This window comes from Rhinolophus sinicus, chromosome 3 (genome assembly GCF_057876585.1).
Source record: "Rhinolophus sinicus isolate RSI-liver-muscle chromosome 3, RSI-T2T, whole genome shotgun sequence".
Classification (NCBI taxonomy): Eukaryota; Metazoa; Chordata; class Mammalia; order Chiroptera; family Rhinolophidae; genus Rhinolophus; species Rhinolophus sinicus.
Window position 1 is genome coordinate 171304426 of NC_142503.1, and position 21281 is coordinate 171325706.

General features: G+C 41.9%; 1 long non-coding RNA gene across 4 annotated transcripts in view; it reads left to right on the plus strand.

Moving 5' to 3' along the window:
- LOC109448343 (uncharacterized) overlaps positions 1–21281 on the plus strand; it is a 96250-nt gene that overhangs the window by 46406 nt on the left and 28563 nt on the right. The window contains exon 1 of one of the 4 annotated variants that reach the window (XR_016020895.1): positions 18038–18389. The exons of the other annotated variants lie outside the window; for them this stretch is intronic. This is a non-coding gene — a long non-coding RNA (uncharacterized LOC109448343). Of the gene's footprint in view, positions 1–18037; positions 18390–21281 lie in introns of those variants that run through there. 4 annotated transcript variants of the gene reach the window in all.

The window sequence follows — 21281 nt, forward strand, 5'->3', positions numbered from 1 at the left end:
GGTCCTGATGGGGCACAGAGGAGAGGCATCTAATTGCCTTTTCGAGAAGGTGCTATTTGAGCTAACCCTGAAGGAAGAGTTGGCTGGCAGGTGCAAGGTGTTCATGGGGAGGAACATTCCTTTCAAAGGGAATAGCACAGGCTTGTTTCTATAGAGTGTCACTCTAGATGTGTGTATGAAATAATCCTGGGATATAGGTATTATTGGTCACATTTGACAGAGAGGGACACTGAAGCCCAGAGAACTTAAGATCATGCCCAGGGACACAAGTAGGAACATAGCAGCGCTGAGGTTCAAACCCTGACGTGCCTGTCTGATTCAGTCCCTAGTCTTTCCACTGCACCTGATCACATCCCCAGAAGCTGGCACAGGGCTTGACATCATTTTCTATTTTAGCCCCACCATGTGTGAGCCCATGGCTGTTTGATTAGTTGATCAGAGAGAAGGTGGGTGCAATCTTATACTTTTCATCTTCTGGCTCAGATGTGGACTGGACCACCCATGGATGAGTTTGAGTTGTTCTCAGGGACAGAAGATATCCTTCTACAATACAGCTGTCACGCTAACAGCATAGGGTTTGTACAGACCATGGGGACAAAACTGCTGGAGTGGGGTCCTTGCCTTCTTGTTGAGCCCTTCTTCCTTCTAAGCCTTTTCTTCCAAATACAGCACAATTCAGACTTTTTAACAACACAATAATCACATTTCTTCCTTTAAGTAAGGGTGAAAAAAAGAAATGTTAGCATCAATTAGCTTTTTTCTCCCAGACCCAGATTATCTATATCTCTGTCTGTCTGTCTGTCTGTCTGTCTATCTATCTATCTATCTATTTTTATTGAGGTGTAATTGACATACAACATTATATTAATTTCAGGTGTACAACATAGTGATTCAATATTTGTGTACATTGTGAAATGATCACAATAAGCTTTTTTCTTACATGTATCTTATTATAATGTTTTAATTATAATATATAAAATAGATATTATAAGTATATACAAAACAAAAAATATTAATGTTCATTATACAATTGCATATATGTATATAAACACTTGAATGTATGTACATATACGTATAACTATATACTTGTGTGTGTGGATACGCAAATGAAGCTATCCACCTCTGTACATATATATCCATATTTCTTTAGCACAAACTATCTTGCAATTTGCTTTTTTTCAATTATCAAATAAATTATACTGTCTTTGTAAAAGTATACTGATGGATTTCCCTGACTGAGACAAGTTCTGGAGAACTTCAGTACTGCTACTATTTCCTTATGGCTCACAACAGTGACACATATGATAAGGCTTGTGTGCAACTAGATCAAATAAGATCATGCATCTGGGAGTGGTTCACAAACTATAGGATGCTGTACTAATGTTAGTTATCCAAATATCGTATGTAGCATGAGAACTATTATACAGGAGTGGGTCGGAGGCTTCTTATAATGTTCTTGTGCAATAGGTAGGGGCAAGTGTTTGCAGAAGAGCAAGCACTGAGGTTGATAACGTAGTTGGTCCTCCAGCGTCAAGTGCTCCCCGAGGAAGAAGCCCTTTAAAGCCTCACTATGCCTCATCTCTGGCTGCCTCTGCCTACCTCTGTCCCCCAAACCACCCAGGAGATTGATCTGAAAAGGTTTCCTAACCACGTGTGTTTCACCCAACTACAATGGGAGCAAGATTCCTCCCAATTTCCCCTGGAGTCCAGAATCTGAGAGTCCCTCAATGCCACATAGGAGGGTTGACTTGGTCGAGAACATGGGGGCCAATGTAGAATCTTCTTAGCTTCATAAACCACTCAACATTTTACTTCTTGTGGCTTCCAATGACAGCTTGAGAAAACCCAAATTGGTGGTTGGCTGGTTGGGTTTTTTTTTTTTTTTAACTTAATGACAAGCCTGTCTTGGAACAATTCAACCATTTTCAGCTTCCGATACTGTGTGTCTATAGATAAACAGGCATTATATATTATCTACTTTTGTTTACTTCTCCCCAAATGGAAGTCCATTAATTTCCCAATATATTTTACAGAATGCCTTGCCTGTTGCCAGTATTGGGAGGATATATTAATTCTTAGTGCTAAAATGTGTAAGTCAGAAAATAATGGGAAATAGAAGAGATAGAAGGACCAGATGACTCATTTATCTCAGATGTTCACCCTAAACTACTTCAGAAATGCCAGCAATGAATAAAAACCAGAATTCTAGAGGAATGACCTAAATCACACTTCACCAGAGTGACTCCGTGGTTCCTTACCAAAATTTCACTTTATGTCTAGAATAGAGGAGCTTGATGATGGCTTGAGTCCAGTAGCGTGAATTAGCTCTAGCTGGTCTGAGGTTAAAGAATCAATATTGTCTGTCTATGGGTAGAAACCTCTTTAGAAGAAGACGAAGGAAAGCCATAGTCAAGTGTTAGATATTGATATCCTGTGATATATTAGTGCTATGAAGGAGAGCCAGCTTGGAAAAAGAGCAAGATCTTTTCTTGCTCACTGAATCAGAAACCAGATCTGCTCGTGTGCTTCTTCTGTGGCCCTCCTCCTGCTTTAATTTTCCCTAGGCACAAGGGAAGGGGCCCTACAGAGATCCATCAACTGACTTTTCTATAAGGTGATCTGAAAGCTGGGGAATCCCAACAGGCAATGGATGGTAAGGACTAGGATTTTGACTGATGCAAATATCAAGGAAAAGATAAAACTCAGGTTAAGGAAAAGAAACCTTGGTTGAAAGTTAATACAAATTCATATTTAACTAGCTACTGCAGGGAAGCCACTAATCTTACAACATAATAGTGTTGTTGATAATGTTAATTACCTCCTTGGATGTTACCAAGAAGTGGCTTTAAATTTTATGTGTTTATTGTCCAAGTTGTAAATTTGGTCTTGGATTTAATAGGTAACAAGGACCTAGGAAGCTTAATAAGGAAGATTATTTATTTTGTGTATAAATGAAGAGAAGGATTCAAGTGAATAAAGATTATGAAAGAGAGAGAGACTCTAACCCTAAGCCTGGCTGATAACCCTGGGCTGATGATGTAGGTGAGTCCTCCATGGGTAGTATACTGTTGGTTAAGATGGTCTTGGAGTCAGGATTGGCCCTAAGTCTTGAACGGGCAGGACCTCCGTTTTATCAGTCTATCTGGCAGTGGGAAGGTTCTAGTAGGAGTTGACAGAAAAAAATACAGCGCATCCAGTTAAATTTGAATTTCAGATGAACAATAAATAATTTTTTAGTATAAGTATGTTCCATGCAATACTTGTATTTTCATTTGCTAAATCTGGCAGCCCTAACTAGGAAGTTTCCATTAATTAACTCACCAGTGACTTATTTATAAATCAGAATGCCAATGTGTGAATATACAGGGCAGGACTCACCTTTCTACGTATCAGAGCCCTTGTGCCTGCTATCTGTACCATGGTCTTTTAGGTGTTTGGAAAACCAAGTTTGTCACTGCTTGGGGAATGCCAAATTGTAGTAAAGCAAGTCAAGTAGGTTCACAGGCTATGCATCCAGGCTGCAGTAAACATGGAAACTGTCGGTGTTTGACTTCAGGGACCCCACCCAGAACCTGGAATAACAATCCAGTCAAACAGACACAGTGTCTCTCTCCCCCACACAGTACTAGTATTGCAATAATGCTGGGCTTCATCTGTCCTTCTACAATATTTATTTTTCAAATTTTTTCTAAGTCACCCAAAACTTATTCCCCATCTCTCTACCTTTTCCAATATATTTGCTGATTAAATCCATTTTATATTGATTGTTGTGCTACTTTTTAGGGATTCATACTAGATGCTTTGCTGAGTAGTAGGAAACTTGATAGTCTTAATTAGTAGATATTAATTTTACAAGATAGTTTCAGATGTGTGCATCTGTATCTTTGATTTTCTAAAACAGGACATAATTTTTATCTCAGACTCCCTGTGTAATGCAGAAATATTAACCTGGTAGTCACCAAGATTAATTCACATGCACACACTCTCCCTTGCTCTCCTTTAGATGGAGTATCAGTAGTAGGGAAGTGAGAGGGGGGGACCTATGTAACACCATGTGCCTGAGTTAGTAGCTCCCAAGACAAATAACTGTGCCATCTTGTCTTTGATCATGGGATCCCTCCTCACTGGTGTTCAGAGTTATCCTCTAAGGTAGCTGCATGCCCATTGGGCTTGCTCAGCTCCTGTTGCCATCCATGGTTGTTCCTGCATGGTGTGACTCCTTGGGGCTGTTGGTTGTCACTTTCAGCTCACTTCTGAGCTCTTCTCAGCGTGTGAGGAGGGTCCGGCTACTCTCTCACACCTCTTTGGGGCCACAGGAAACAAGCCTGTCATTGACCATCTGTACAGCCATCTGTTTTCTGTTGAGCCGTATCACTGTGGGGTTAGCTGCCCTCCTAGATAGGAAGTATACATAGGCCTCTCCATTCACAGCTTATCTGGTGTTCTACCTCCAACCACAGTTCCCTCTCTTCTGAATGGATTCACCCTGGAAGATAACAGAGGACTGGGGCTTCTCTTGGAAAGCACCATCCCTACAGTCCCAGTAATTGCCTGAGGGCCGGTTATCTTGGATGGAGAAAGAGGAAGGAGTTATTTTGGATGAGTCTTATTTGTCTACTGGTTAGGCTCAAATATTTTCTGAATGCTCAGAAATTCTTTTCTCCTAAGTGTAGGTCTTGTGTTCAGTAATCTCATTTGAATCTCAAAAGCTAAGCAACTGACGTTCCTTTGCTTGGCATTCAAGTTGTAGTAACCTTACTTTTCCCTTGGGCAGGGCATGCCGTGGACTACAGAGTGAGAGTGCAGTGAAGTGTACGGTGTTGATGGTATCAGGGAAGACCTCGTTAATGTCTCAATGCGTCCTTCTGCTGGACCTGTCACTGTGCTGAGTGCCTTAGACCCACGTCATCCTCAGAACAATCCCCTGAACTCAGTACTGTCATTCTCACTTCCAGATGAAGAAATGGGCGCTCAGAGAGAGGCTAGGTAACTAATTCCAAGATTCCAGTTATAAGTGGTAGAGAAAGAACTGAATCTAGGATAATCTAATTGCAAAGCCTTCAATTTTAAATCCCAACAGTGTTCTCATTACCTTGGTGAAAAACTGAGTCTCCAGGGAGTTTATTAAAAATAATTTTGATAAAGACCCATCTCAAGAGATCTTGATCCAATGGTCTGTGATGGGGCCTGGTCATCTGTATTTTAAACAGCCTCTGTAGGTAACTCAGATGCACTCCAGAGTTTGAGAGCCAGCTCTGTCACTGGCTAACTATGTGATTTGGGATAAGTTACTCCACCTCCCAGTGCCTTGGTTTCCTCAATTGTTAAATGGGGAATGATGACAGTGCCCACAACATTGAGTTATTGTGGGAATTAAATGAGTTGAAAATGAAAGCAGTAGGAAGAGTACATGGCACATAATAAGTACTCGATAAACATTAAAGATGATTACTTTTGCTGTCTCTTAGCAGCAACTTATTTGCAAAACATTTTTTAGGAGTGCTATTTCCTGGGCAGATTACATAAAAGGGTAATTGCCTGCATTTATGCAGATTTTTAATGGTCTATGTCTCAGAGAGCAATGTTTTGTTAGCCTTTTCCCCCAAATCTAGGTTTAGGCCTAATTTGGATTCCATGGTCTCCTGTGGTCCTAACCACCCAGAGGCCTTGTTCTGAAGGTAAACTGAAATTAAACTGAGGATATAGTGTTGATGGCAGGTAAAGGAGGAGTACATCAATGGTTCTCAACCTTGATTGAATCTTAGAACTACCTGGAGAGCTTTAAAATATGCCCAAGTCACACCGTTTGCTCTTGATGTCAGAATTTTTGGGAATCCGGCTCAGCATCATTATATTTTAATCTCTAGGTGATTCCAATGTGTGCCCATTGGGCCACACCCCAGCTCTACTGAGTAGAAACTCCGGGGATATGTCCCAGAAATCTATTGAACAAGCCTTGCACAAACCTCAGGACCATTGGTATGAAGCATGCTATATCCTCCCCATGTCCAGGCCTCTCTTTTTCTTGTCTGCTGCGTAGGGTGTGACGTGAAGACACGAGAGAAGGTGTATTAACCTTTAGTTCCCGTAAGTACAAGCAGATCAAATCAGTATTTATTCTGGCCAGTCCTGTCCTAGACTGACAGAATGAGGGTCCTTCAGCCTAAATGCCGGCTTCTCAAGGAGCAGATGATCGATTAAGAGGCTCCACTCTCTCAGAATGTAGATCCTGTCAATATTTGCCTAAAATACCCCTTCTCTCCAGTCTAACTGCCCTGGAAGCTTCACGGAGGCCAATAATGCGTAAACAAGTTCCAAACCAACCCATCTGCTTCTCATTTCCTGCGCTGTGCTAAAACAAGTCTTTTAAGGTTGCTTAAAATATGTCCCTTTCCTCCTGCTCCGCCCCCTGGGGCATTTGCTCTGTGTCCTCAGACCACCTCAGCTCAAGCCTCCTTCTCCACCTGGGTCCTTTCTGCACAGATCTTGGCTTCAAACAATGCTCACAGTTATTCCTGGCATTTGTTTTTTTGGCTTAGCACACATCCAATGATATCTTTTTCTTCTCTGTTTAAAGCACGGTCTTCAGTCTCCTCATTTGTCCTTTTCTCCTCTGGCAAGTGTACTGCTATCGACATTTGAAAGTGGCCTGATTCCCTTGAGTCTGGTAAATGGCCTTGCTGCTAGAATTAGCGTGAGAGAACTGTGTGCAGAAGCGAGAGCATGGGCTAACAGGACCTGCTCTCCTGGGGCTCAGACGCCCCTCTTGGGACCACAACAGTGTACTTGGGAGTACGCTGGGGCTTGGGAGATGGGCCTTGGTGAGACCTAAATTTGAGCAATGACTCCATGTGACCATAAATCACTGCCGGCTTTGCTCTGCTTCTGTTTAGCATCTGCTAAGTAAAGATCTTTGCAACCAATTAATGAGAGGCCCGCTTCAGTTGCAAAGAACTACTAGGTTGTAAACAAACTTGGAAAGACCAATTCCTGGTGAAGTTGTGGAGTGGGAAAGGTGCCCCAATAGTCTCCTTTCGATATCAAAGAGATGCTGTCTCCTCTCCCTCAAAGACTTAATTTGGACCCTCTTCTAGGGCAGAATCAGAAATGCCACTTCCTCTTTTGAATGTGCTGCCCTGTCCCATACTTCATCTTCTCAGGGTCCTGCCACCTACAGGTTAGATATAATGGTAACAGCTGTTATTGCCCTAATGTATCTTCCCTCCAAATTTAATTGTCAACAGCATAATCTTCTGAGTGCCCTCTTTATGCCAGGCACTGTGCTTTAAGATTCAGTTCTGGCTGGCCATTAAGAAGTTTATGTTCCTGTTGAAGAGGCAGGATATGTGCGCATGCAAACATGATAGCTTGAGACGTGCCAAATGAACCAAACAGATAACAAAGGTTAAAGGAGTACACTTAATAAAGAAAATATATATTGAGCACCTGTTCTATGCTAAGTTTATTGAAAATACTGAGGCTAAACCAGTGAACAAAACAGATGAAACCCCTGGCTTCATGGATCTTAGGTTCTATTAAGGCAAGAGAGAATGTGCTTTGAAGAAAAACAAAGCAGAGTAAGGTGATTTTTTAGAAGAGAGGTCCGAGAAGACTTCTTGGATAAGGGAGCATTTGAGTCAAAATCGGAAGAAAGAGAGAAAGCAAGTCATCCAAATATCTGGAAGAATTTTCCAAGCAAACTGGGTAGAAAGTGCAAAGACCCTGAGGAGGGGGTATGTTCTGAGAAGGACAAGTAGGCCAGTGTGGCTGGAGGGCAGTGAGCAAGAGGTTGTGGGTATATAACACAAGCTTAGAGAGGTGATAAGGGTAGATCACAGAGCACGCTGCAGGCCGTGGTGAAGACACTGGATTGTCTTCTGAAGCCATTGGAGGATGTTGAGCGGAACAGCAACGTGATCTGACTTACGTATTAGAAGGATCCCTCTGTCTGAGGACAGACCCTAGGGGTGTAAGAGGAGAAGCCTGAGGCCAGTGAGGAGGCTACTGCAATAATCCAGGGGCGAAATGTTGGTGGCGTGGACCAGAGTGATAGGACTGAGGATGTGGTGAGATGTGGTTGGATCCTGAATGTATTTTGAAGGTAGACATGATCGCTAAGACACAGGGTTATGAATAGAGACAAAAATTTGGAATGACTCGAAAGTTTTTGGCCTGAACTCAAGGTTTTATGTTCATAGGAGGGAGCAGCTACTTCTGGTTGAAATAATCGTTTCAACTGCCCAACCCAACAATGTGGCTCACTTGAGAATTTCAGACATGGGAGCAAGGACATTGGGACGATAATTATGGCAGAGGCCCTTTCTTCTTCTGAGCCATCTACTTACCCTTTCCCCTCCTTTTGTTTTTGTTTGTTTGTTTGTTTTAGAGAAAGTCAGCTTTGCCACAACACTAAATACAAAGAATGGTGTCCATTAGAAGTAAAGGTTATTCCCCAAGATATTGGTCACATTAGGTTCAGGAAATTCTAAGACAGTGCTGTCCAAAAGAAATAGAGTGTGAGCCACATACGTAGTTTAAAAATTTCTAGTAGCCACATTAAAAAGATAAAGTAAAAAGATGACATTAATTTTAATTGTATATTTTATTTAAGCCAGTATAGCCAAAATATTATCATTTTGGTATGGAATGATTATAAAAACTATTCATGATAGCTTTGTTTTCTTTTCTTCCCCATTCGGTGTGTATTTCACACTTATAGCACACCTCACTTTGGCTAGCCTCAGGTAGCTAGTGGCTACTGTATTGGACAGGAGAGGCATAGCAACATGGTCTGATATGGGGAGGCCATGTCGGAGTGAAAGCCTGGCTGTGGTAATGGCTTCAGGCTTCTGCTGCTCTGCTTTGGATACATTCTCTAAGAGGTACTAGGTCAAAAGTGTAAACATTTTTAGGACTTTAATTATTTTCCTAATAGATTACATCCTTTTATGATAACTACAATAAATACAAGTGCCAATATTACACAAGATCCAGATTTGGGAATTGGCGTTTTAATTTGGGGGGAGGTTACTTTAGTAAAAGAGTTAATTTAGTTAATTAATTTAGGGGGATAAATACCATGCTTCTTTTAATCTGCTTCTCTTTACTAACTAGTAAAATTGAATATTTTTTCACGAATTCACTAATATTTATTCTTTTGTGCATTGTTTTGCTACCAGTCTTTGGTTACCAGCGGAAGTCTTAATGAGATTCTTATAAACTGTGTGCGTTCTTGAGATATTAATAATATTAATCTTTTATGGTTTTTTGTAAATATATTTTCTAGTACGTTGTTTGTCCTGTATTTTGATGACTTTTTACATTTAAAATTTCTTTCTAAAAATGTTTGTGTTTTCAAGTACTTCATTCAGTCTTTTCTCTATGATAATACTATTGCTTCTTATAGCAATAGTATAGAGTCACCTTCCCATGAGTGTTTCAATTCTATTTTCTTCTGGATGTCATAGTTTTAAGTGTATTTAGGTCTTTAAATGAAATGGAATTCGTTTTGATGTGTAGTGTAAAATAGGGGCCTAAATTTTTCTCTTCCTCCCAAACTGCTGATCAGTTATCCCTCCATCATGTATTGAAAAACTCTTTATCTCATTGTATTGTGATATCTTCATCACGTACTAAAACTTTTATGAAAATTAGAATGTATCTAATCTTTCTGTTATATTCCAGAAATCTGCCTAGTCTTAAAACAAGACTTTACTATCTTATTTTTGTTATTTTATAGGTTTTTACTTCTAATAGATCTTGTTTACCATCTTTACTATTCCTCCTTCACTCCTGTCCCCCAATACATTTTTCTTTCTTACTTGTTCAGAATTTTCCTTTCTCTCTTTTCTTTTGTCATATGTTTAAAAACAACCTTCTGGGTTTGTTGTTATTTTTTTAAACCAAGATTCTGTTAAATCTATAACTTAAATGGTAGGAAACAGATATTTATGTAATATTTAGGCTTTCTATCCAGGAACCTCTATTTTTTCATTCATTCACATCTTTTCAAACACCCTGGAAGGTTTTGTAGTTTCCTTTGTAAAGAAACATATGTTTGCATACATACATAGTACCTTAGATTGGGTTCCATAGAATAGGCTCAGACTGCCTTCCACTTAATTCCCCTCCTTATGGCAGCTGATGTTATCAGTTTCTTGTGTATTCATTCCAGACATAGTTTACACATTTTTTAATATCCCTCTGTGCACCCTCCACCCCTACACACTCACAAATAGCCCTGCATATGGCTCTTCTCACTTAACAATATTTTATGTATTTCCTATCAATACATATAGAATTGTTTTGTTCTGTAAATGACTGCATATGATTCAAAATGAATATAATGTGACTTATTAGTTGGTTTCCTACTGATGGACAGTTGGGTTTTTTTAGTCAATTTTCATTTATAAACAATGCTGTAACTAGCATCCTTCTGCATGCTATTTTGTGCATGTGGAAGTGTATTTGTAAGATAAATACCTAGAAGCAGAGTTGTTGGGTCAAGTGCATTTTTAGTTTTGAAAGTTATTGCTGAATTACTTTCCATAGATTTATACCACTTATCATCAATAAATGGGTATGCTGGTTTCCTCTTGATTTTTGTCAATATAAAGGTGAAAAAAGGCATCTCATTGTATTTTTAAAGTGCATTTCTCCCCTCTGTTCCCATGGCAGCCTGTGCCACACTCATCACACTGCGTTGTAATTCTGGCTTCACTAGTACTCAAGCTCCCACCACAATTCAACTCTGTGAGGGCAGGGACTGGGTCTGATTTGTTTCTGTATCTCTAGCCCTTAGGACAGTGCACAGTCCAGAAGAGACACTTAATTCATGCTTTTTGAATGAAATCTATCTGCTCGTATTTTATTTTAGAGTCTCAAGTCTAGAGTCACACCAGAGATCAACTTTTAGTTTTATGTTTGTGAATGATTTGTTTGTTGAGATTTGGAATTAGGACTATCTCTTGCACATAAAACAAACTGGAGAGTTTCCAGAACAAATTGTTTAACTTGTGGATTATTGGTTCCTAAAAGTCCGGAGATTCAACAAGTGTTTCCTGAACATATATTGTGCGTTGGGCACTAATGCAATTGGCTCTTTACACAGAGTGGTATGAGAGCTCATCTCTGAATGCAGAGTTGATGCTTTCAGGCAGTATTTTTCAAACTGCAAGTCAGATAAGTTTTAGGTAATGAAATCAGTTTTGTGGGTCAAAACTATCATCAAAAGGAAAAAAAAGAATACCACAGAGTAGAACAAAATATATCAGAGTTGCATCACTCTTGGTAAAACTTTATATACATATACATATACATATACATATACATATACATATACATATACATATACATATACATATACATATATATATATATATATATATATATATATATATATATATATATATATATATATTTTTATGTGATGTCCTGGGTCAAGATATAAAATGTGTTCTTTTACTGTGGGTGACAGTCAAAAAAGTTTACAGCCATTACTCTAAGGGCCAGTATATTTTCTTCCCTCTTTCTTTCTCTTTGAAGTGTGTGTTTTTCCACTCCTAACACCTGGGCTCCCTAAAAAGAGGGAAAGACAGGGCTTTGAGATTCTGCCTCCCACAGCCACTCTTGCCCCCTCCCCCAACCCCCCAGCTTTAGATTTGGTGAGCCTGGCACACAGTCTTTAGAATCAGAGGTAGAAGTCTAACTCTAGGCTCCCGGACTTACGTTCTCAGCAATCTTGGGCAAGTCACTGAACCTTTCAGGACATCTGTTTCACTCTGGTGAGATGGAGATAACAATACCTGTTCCACAAGGCAATTAAGGGGATTGAGTGAAACATGTGGGAATATTGTGGTGTTTAGTAAACTCCCTCCTGTAACTGAGGAGAAAAGCCAAACTTAGCCCATGGGATAAAAAGATCCTGTTTCCTGAGAAGGGAGGAAAGACCTCAGGGAATGGCCCTACAGAGAAAGGTAAGAGGGGACACTGAACACCCAGGGACTGCAGATATTTGAATCAAAAAAGGGGGTAAATCAATGGGAAAAGGCCAGGGCTCTCCCGTTTTTCCAATGAGCAGTTATATTTTATTTCTCGGGGGTGTGCACTGACAGGGGGTGTCTGGAGGTGCTGACAGCGCACACTGCCGAGTTAGGAGGGGAGAGTTGCTGACAAGGTTCTTTTCTCATAAACTCTGGTGGAAGGACTGGGCATTGGACTCTGTCCTTCCTTCACCCCTTGCAGGAGGTGTGGTGGGGATCATCCGGCCTGGAGATCACTCAGGTTGAAAATTGTGGTCAAGCAGTAAGAGGCGGTGGAATGGGGACGGGGCCCTAAGGTCAGGATGCCAATCCGAGCGCTTGAGGAGTCATTCCTCGCACACCTGAAATTCTCTCTTCTGTGACTATCTCTGAGCAATAGTCACAGGGGACAGGTTGGGCACAGGTTGTCCTGCCTGCTCATTTTCTTGAGCTATAAGCAATGTGCCTCCCTGGAAAACCACAGGCTTCACAGCCTGGGCTCACCTGTTGTCAGCTGTGTGAACAGGAAGCCATAGATGTGGTTTCTTAAAGAAAAGAATTAGTTTTACTTGTTTGGTATTACCCTTGAATTGTTGCGACTTGGGAGAAAGATTCTGTAGGGGATCCTCTTCTCCCCCACCCCCAATACACACACACACGTACACACACATATACACACCCACACACACACCCATACACATACACCCCCCACACACACACACATACACCCCCCCCCCCACACACACACCTTGAGACAAGATAAGGAAGGTGAGAAGTTGGTTTGCCTTGGCCGGCACCTGGAGAAGTGGAGGCTGGCACCTGGGCTGGGATTTGTCCTTAACTATCCCAAGACAATGCAGAATACGAGGAAGGGGGAATTCCGAGTTTTAGGTGAAGACTGGGGATCCCCGAGAACCCAGTGGTTTTTTGCTTGTTTGTTTTGTTGTTTTTCCCAGTGATTCTGTCCTTAAGGAGTATCATCCAGGATCTTGGCACCTCCATCCCTGTTCTCTGACACCTTTCAAAGCAGCCGTAGCTCCAAGAATGCCAGGAGTCACCAGCATGCCCAGTGCGGGGAGGAGGGGCAGTGGCTATGACTCTCTGTTTAGCTCTTTTCTTTCTCTATTTTCCCTCTCTCTGGGCAAACTTTGGTTTCCTTTGACCAACTAAGTAGTAGTCTAGTTGAGAGTTGATTTTTTTTCAAGTAATAGTAACTAGCTTAGGCAAAGGGAGGGTTTACATTATAAGGCGTCCGTACAGCCCAGTCTCGGCCAGGGATGAACCCAGGACCTGGGAGGCTCCCAGGAAGTGAGGCAGAGTTTGCTGCAGCTCTGGTCTCTGCCTCTCTGCATGTCTGCTCACATTCTGTTTCCTGATACCTCTTTATCTCTCTCCTCCTCTCCTTTCCTGGACCACCATCTTACCTGAGGCCTTTAGTGATGTCCCTGCTATTGATTATATCCTCCATCCAAGCTATCTTAGTTCAACAGTATACCCTCTGCGTTGGGTTCCATGCTTTAGAGACCCCGCCCCTCCACCCCCCGACTCTGGCCCACTTTGGCTGTACCTCTCCAAGGTGTACCTCAACGGACTGTTCCTACCCAAAGCCCCTGTTACCTTTCTAGAGCCTATTTCCTGGGCCTGGCATAAGCTTTTCTCCAGGTACATTCTCCTGAGGACAAACCATACCACTATTGTACTTATTTCTAGGCCTGAAAGGTACCCAAGGGGTGGTTATGGTGAGGCGGGAGTGGGAAAGTGAATGGAACTTGGATGTGTCCATATGAACATGCTCAAGGCCCCCTGTCATACGAGACAGAGCCAGGGCTGAGAAGAGCAGTGAAGGTGGGCCAGGGGCCAGGGGCCAGCTTTCCCTCATTCTACCATGTCCTAGCTTGGGACTGAGAAATTGAGGAATTCTGTATTTGAATTGGCCTTCCACATTGTTATGCAGGCTTATTTTTCAGTACAGGGGATGGAACATATTTTATTGAAGAGTTTATTAGTTTGATTTATAACTTTTAGACGTGTGGCATGTGGGCCTCCATTTGTACTCGTGCCCTGGTCCCCTCAGACCTTGAGAGCAAGTCTGTATTTCACTATGGCCAGTTTTGTTTTGTTTTTTTAAATATGTATTCCCTAAACAAAGCTCTGATTGTATCACCACTTGCCTCAAAGCTTTTGATGACTACTACTGCTTCCTGGTTGTTCATTATTCTGTGTTAGGTGAAGCTGACAGTTAGGTGGGACCTGCCTTTCATCAGAAAAGGGATCAGGTCAGGCTTGAGTCAACAAGGGAGCAGCTTGCTGCTTGGAGCTCGCTGGGGAAGCTAAGAGGACAGAAGCCAGGGCAGCCTGACAATGAGCAATTGGAGCCTCCAGCCGAGATGGTGTAAGTTCATGCAGACAAGGGTCAGAAAATCAAAGGCAAGTCTAAAGTAAGCTGTCAAGAAGTGGCCAGTCTGAAGTTAATGAGGCGAGCTGGGCGTGCACCAAGGTAAAGGAGACTTGATTCCTGAGGTCACTTTTTGCCTCTGTTCCAGAGTTTCCCATAGTTCCCATGTGCTGGAACTTGTCCTAGCCTAATCCATGCGAGACCCTTCTAAGGGGTGGGCGTGGACAACGGTAACAAACACAGTACTTAGCAGTATGAAGCAACAGCTTCTAATAAGCAACTCAGAACAATAATGAGCATGCTATGTAATCAATTTCCTACTGAATATCTTTAAAGGGATCAAATTTGGGAAATGATCCGTCTAGACCAGGGTAAAGGGTAAGTGAGTAGGACTAAAGTCAGGGGAAGTGGAGCAAGATGGCATTCCATAACCCTCTCTCCACTTTTGAGGTGGAGTCAGGTGCTTGTGCTAGGAAAGACGATGCCAGACTGAATCCAGGTTAAGGCTTCTGTCTGCCAAAGCACTGCAACTTGTAACATTCTCCTTCCAGATGTGCAAGGATCAAGAGCTTCACAGAGGAGCTGTAGTGAAGCTTGAGAGACAAATAGGTAATTTTAAAAATAGGGAACATGGAGGAATGTATATTCTAGGGAAAGCCTTGAGTGTAAAACTGAAGGAAAAAAAAATTGCATGCACAGCTTTCTAGGACTTCAAAAGCAGGCATTAAGGACAACCTCTCCGCTGTTCTTCTACATAAAATTGTTTTATCTCCAACTCATTGATATGAGCCCTAATGGAGGGACATCCTGGCACTTTGGATGGGATGCTGTTGTCTTGTGAGGAGTCCACTTACCCAGTGCTTCTTAAACCAGCCTGCATCGGAACCACCGGCCAGTGCTTGTTCAAAATGCAGAATTTACACATTTTTTTTCTTTTTAATCTAAAATTATCTCTTCAAAGCAACTATAGCTAGGATCTTACTTTTAACAACAAACCAAAAATTCATACATATTAAATTTTTGAAAAGTTAATTTACTAAGGGAACTTTCTTTTAATTTTAATTAAAAACATTTTTTTTTTTAACTAACTTTGTTAGGAGCAAATAATATCCCACTTGCAGAAGCTTAGAAAAGGGCAAAATTGAGTCAAAAATTTCCCCATAATAGCAACTAGTAATAAAAGCAGAATGGTCTAAAGGTTACATCAGTCAGGGTCCTGGAAAAAAAAATAGCTTTATACTGAGTCATTTGAGAAGAGTGTAATAAGGACACTATTTACAAAGCATAGGTTGGGCTTAGACAAAGAAAAAGGGATGTGTTCTACTCCTGAGCTGGTAAGTGCAGGAGCCATTACCGCCAGTAAGCCTGAAAGGGCAAGGTGGGTGGAACCAGTTAAAGGACCCAAGAAAGAAAGCTGTTGGAGAAGGGCGCCTGCAAAAAGGAATCAGAGAAATACATAGAACAGCCCTCCCTTACCCATGGGGGGAATATGTTCCAAGACCCCCAGCGGATGCCTGAAATCATGGATATATATATCCTATGTTTTTTCCTATATATACATACCTACAATAAAGTTTAATTTATAAATTAGGCACACCAAGAAATTAAAACAATTAACAATAAAATAGAACAATTTTAATAATATACTTTAATAAAAGTTATGGGAATGGCTTTGGGGCCATTAGTAAGTAAAATAAGGGTTACTTGAACAAAAGTACTGTGATATCATGACAGTCTTTCTGACAACCAAGATGGCTACTAAGTGACTAACAAAGTCACTAACTGGCAGGCAGGAGATACAGCACGGAGTGTATACACTGGACAAAGGGATGATCCATGTCCTGGATGGGACAAGCCCTGATGGTGTGAGGTTTCACCATGTTACTCAGAACGGCATACAATTGAAAACTTAGGAGTTGTTTATTTCTAGAGTATCCACTTAATATTTTCAGACCATGGTTGACTGTGAATAACTGAAACCACAGATAAGGGGGGTGGGAGGACTACTATATGCCAAACTCATTGGGCAAACCTCACAGAGACTGGATGGCAAAGGGAGCCCACTCATACTGTCCAGGTGGCTCAGCCTCTTGGGGAAAAGAACAGGTGGAGAAGGGTGGAGAGTGGATCATGAGGGGAAAATGGAAAAAACTCCAATATCCGTCAGAGACAGCTAAGAGACTGGAGTGGCTTGTGTATATCTTAACAAGCACTGGAGAAAACAGTAAAGTGATTTCCTTTTCTATCATGTTGATATTACCCTACAGTACGTTTATAAGAAATATGTTATCATTAAGTATTATGGTCTTATTTCAGGGGAGGGGAGCAGAATCCTTTGCCCCGCTCCCAGACCTATAGAATTAAGTCTGACTCTGGAAGGGGCCCAGAAATCTGAACTTTAAACAAGCACTCCAAATGGCGCAGGCCCAGTATTCAGAACCACTGAGCTACAAAATGAAACCCTGAGCAGTTCCATGTTTCTCCCAAAATAAGACCTAGCCGGACAATCAGCTCTAATGCATCTTTTGGAGCAAAAATTAATATAAGACCCGGTATTATATTATATTATATTATATTATATTATATTATATTATATTATATTATATTATATTATACCTGGTCTTATAGTAAAATAACACCCGGTCTTATATTATATAAGACATTGTCTTATAGTAAGATAAGACCGGATCATATATTAATTTTTGCTCCAAAAGATGCAGTATTGCTGATTGTCTGGCTAGGTCTTATGTTCGGGAAACACGGTAGTAGTTATCTTCTTAGAAAAGTGGTAACAGTTATCTGTGTTGAGAAAACAATTCTGCACAAAGTATCTATGCATGTGGATAAGGACAGGACAGGAGAGCAGACAAGTGAGAACAATTGGTTAGTGAGGGTGTTCAGAATTTTAAAACATATTTTTCTATGATAATGTTCCTCTAAGAGCTTTTTAAATTAAAAACTCTTCTAAGAGAACTCGGAGTAGGTGAAACGCTAGGTCACAAGGGTCTGACCCCATTCCTGAGGAGTCCCTGCAACTCAATTACAGTATCTAAGTTCTTTCCATCCCTGTCAGGGCTGCTCTGAACCCCAGAGTCTCCCAGCTTAGTTCTGTGCAAACATCCAGAGGAACACGTGTGACTTGGCTTCACAGGACCCCACAAGTCTTTTAGGTATGAGTGGGCAGCCAGCCACCATTGATAAGACTCCACCTTCCTCCTGCTCCTGGGCTGAGTGGCTGCACCTCTGGTACTTGGGCTGGGGAGGCCCCTTCTATTAGTTTCCTTGTCAGCAGTTTCCAGACGGTGAAAGTTACCTGCCCAAGGTAACCTTAAGCTGCAACAGAAATAACCCTTTGGACTAGAGACAGCAAGGCTGTACAGAGGCAGCAGGGCTCTGGTGGCTGTCCCTACCAAGCCCCTGGGCTGGGCCTTTAGCCTCTCCTTGAAGTCGTCTTTCTTTGGGCTGCTGGCTCTGGACAGGGGAGGGCGGGCTCAGGGTCATCCTGACTTCCCCTCAGAGGCCAGTGAATTGCATGCAAAGAGGAAGTTCATCTTGTAGAGCAGGGAGAGAAGCTCTCCCTAACCCCAGAAGTCAGGAAATGCTCATCATAGTCGATGTAAAGAGACCGCCAGCGCCTTCTGAGCTGACGCAGAGAAGGACTATTTATTTCTCAGTGATGCTTGTCTGAATTGGCAGGCTTGGGCTGGAGCAGGGGAAAGCAGATCCAAGACAATCATGTGGTGGAATTACACCTGCTGAGATAAAGAACCCTGCGGCTCCCCAAGCAAACATTCTTGCCGACTCTGCATTGCAAACTCTGGCTCTGGAGGCGCTGGGCTAATTTTTCTTTTGCCAACTAAAGGCAAATGGAGGAGGCAGAGCCTGGCAGCCTCTCCAGCTGCCTGGTGATTTGAGGATCACTGTAACTACTCCCTTCCCCCACCGCTGCCCTCCGACTGATGCCTAAGTAACAGGTATGAATTTGTTCCACTTCATCAATAAGCAAGGAAATACATCTCTTTATTTTTCCAAATCAACGGAACTCAAGCTCTGAGCCCCACCTTGGCCTGGGAGGTGGGATCCTCTATATTATTATTGAAATTCCATCTTTCCCTCCACTGGGCATAACTAGAATCCAGGGGCCTACTTGGTAACAGAAGAATGGGACAGGGGTCTGAGATGGTCAATAAAATAGCCACCATTTATTAATATTGCTTCTTTTGTAGCGAGATGCAGTTATTGGACTAAACTGTTTCTAATCAGTTGAATTATGTTAAATGTTGCTCTTAGACCACATTACATGGAACACTGTTTGAAAGACATGCTTTTTTTTGGTAATTTCAATATAGGAGCCATGTCTACGATTAAAAGTAAAACATTTGGCATGTTTGTTGATTCTAGCTTCGTTTAATAACTTATTAGGCACGTAAGTTTAAGCTTTTTTTTAAGTTAATGGGGAAAATTAGAGATGCAATACTAATACTTTAGGATTTTGGTCTTGGGGTTTGTATGAAATTCTGAGGCCTTGATTCAACTCTTTCATTGCGTTGTGATTTCCTTTTAGGTGCACTGTGCTAAGTGAAACTTGTCAAATAAATCTTCCTTTTAAAAACTGCAAATAAAAAATGTTTCTAATCATAGTATCTACTTTGCCTGCAGGCTCTGCCTGAGGGGGCTCTTGTCCACGTTTTCAAGGTCACATAATTAGAGATTGTCCCTGAGGCATTAGCTACATACCAAGTTTGGGGTAGGGGTGGGGTGGGGGGATAGAAGGAATTTTGAGGACTCTTTAGACTTTGCCCCCATAATCTGGGTTAGTGTCTCCCATTCTTTGCTATAGATAATTAATATTTGCTCATTTCCATGTTTATTGCCACATAAACAGCTTTAGAGTGTCCTCTTCCTCTCCCCGGATTGCTTGCCACTAAGACCCTCCTACTGAGATATTTAGAGGTCTAACTGCCAAGCACAACTGCTTCCCCGGAGCCCTAAAACCTCCAGAGCCCCGCACAGAAGACGCACAGGTTTCCACCATTCAAGGATGTCTCCTCTCCAATGTCCTCCCAGACTTACAGAGTTCAACTCTCTCCTTCATGCAGAAAGCTCCAGCTTCTCCCTACCCATCCCCACCCCACCCCCTGGGATACCTCCAGCTCAATTCCTTTTTGGGCTTGACCCCTGATTTGTACAGAAGTCACTACTTAACTGCTGCCACCCCACAAGACAAAACCAGGAGCTGAGACCACTGAACACAAAACCTTGGCTGACCTGTGCAGCTAGTGGTCCAGTGAAGAGGAACAGAAATTGTTCTTTTCTTCCTTATAGCAGGAAGGAAATAAGCCTCACTCAATTATCGTGCCTGAAATCCTATCACAGAGAGTCATTCCTTTGGGTGAGATATTGGTGACTCAGAGGGACCCTAAGATGTCACCCTTGGGAATGGTAACAAAGCACCTTACTGTAAGGGGTTCATCTGACACTGCCACAGTGGGGAATATGGGGGAGGCCCAGCTCTGCCCCACTTTACATTTGGGTCCAGAGGCTGGCTTTGTGGTTGGCTCTCTCTGGTGACGCTTACCAGTAAGCCTTCTCCTCTTTCTGTTGAAGATAAACTTGCAAGTTTCCTGTGGTTTGTTAGGCCTGGGCCACCACATCCTAGATAGGTAGCATGGTGGGGTGATTAACTCGGATATCAAACCACCTGGGAGTTATTGCTGTTTTGTAAGAAACAAAGACCCACAAGGCCAAATTTAGAACGAGGAGGGAATTAGAACACAAGTTCACATGTCTGGCAGAGGCACCGAGGACAGAAGCCTCCCTTCAGTGCCACCGGGGTGGGGTTGGAAGTGACTTCATTAAACTCACATTGTCAGAAGCAAGCACTGAAGGCTAGTTCTCCCCAGGGCTGCCAACAGCCACTACGCAGCTCTCAGGTCCCATCGGGATTAACAGAAGCTACGAGTAGACTCTGGCTAGAATCAGGTTTCTTCACTTACTATTTTTGTGACCTTGGGCACCTACTTATGTTCTGTGCCTCGGTTTTCCCATCCCTAAAATGGGAATGACAACATACCTACTCCATAAGAGTGTTGTGGGGATCTGTTAGTATATTTAAAGCTCTTAGAAGAGTACCTGGCACATAGTAAGTGTTATATAAATGTTAATTGCTGTAGTTATTATTGTTACTGTCTAAAGCCAGGTGGATCACACAGCCAGGAGTTTCAGGCAAGCCTCTGAAGCTGCAACTAGAAACAATTATTTCTACTTGCTCCCAGCCTGCCTAGGGCTACATATGAGATAATAGCTGTAAACACTTGGAGTTTCCCTGGGAGGGACAAAATACCCAGATTCACTACTAGAATCTACTGTGTTTCCCCAAAAATAAGACCTAGCTGGACCATCAACTCTAATGCGTTTTTTGGAGCAAAAATTAATATAAGACCTGGTCTTATTTTAATATAAGGCTGGGTATTAATATAAATAATATAAATAATATAATATAATATAAGACCGGGTCTTATATTAATTTTTGCTCCAAAAGATGCATTAGAGCTGATGGTCCAGCTAGGTCTTATTTTCGGGGAAACATGGTAGGTGACAGAGGCTATTACTTTGGGGCTCTGGTTGAAAAACCCCCTTATGGCTATGGTTTAAAGGCCTTTGAAAGGCTTTCTGGTTCTAACATATCTTCATCATGGGCTTGCCTGGATGCCTAACATTGTCTCCAGTGCTTCCAGGACTTCTAAAGAGGGTACCCAGTCTGCAGCCACACTGTGTGTGGATCCTGACTCTGTCCTCAGTAGCTGAGAATATTGGAGAAGTTACTTAATCTCTGCACCTCACTTTGCTCATCTGTAAAAGTGAGG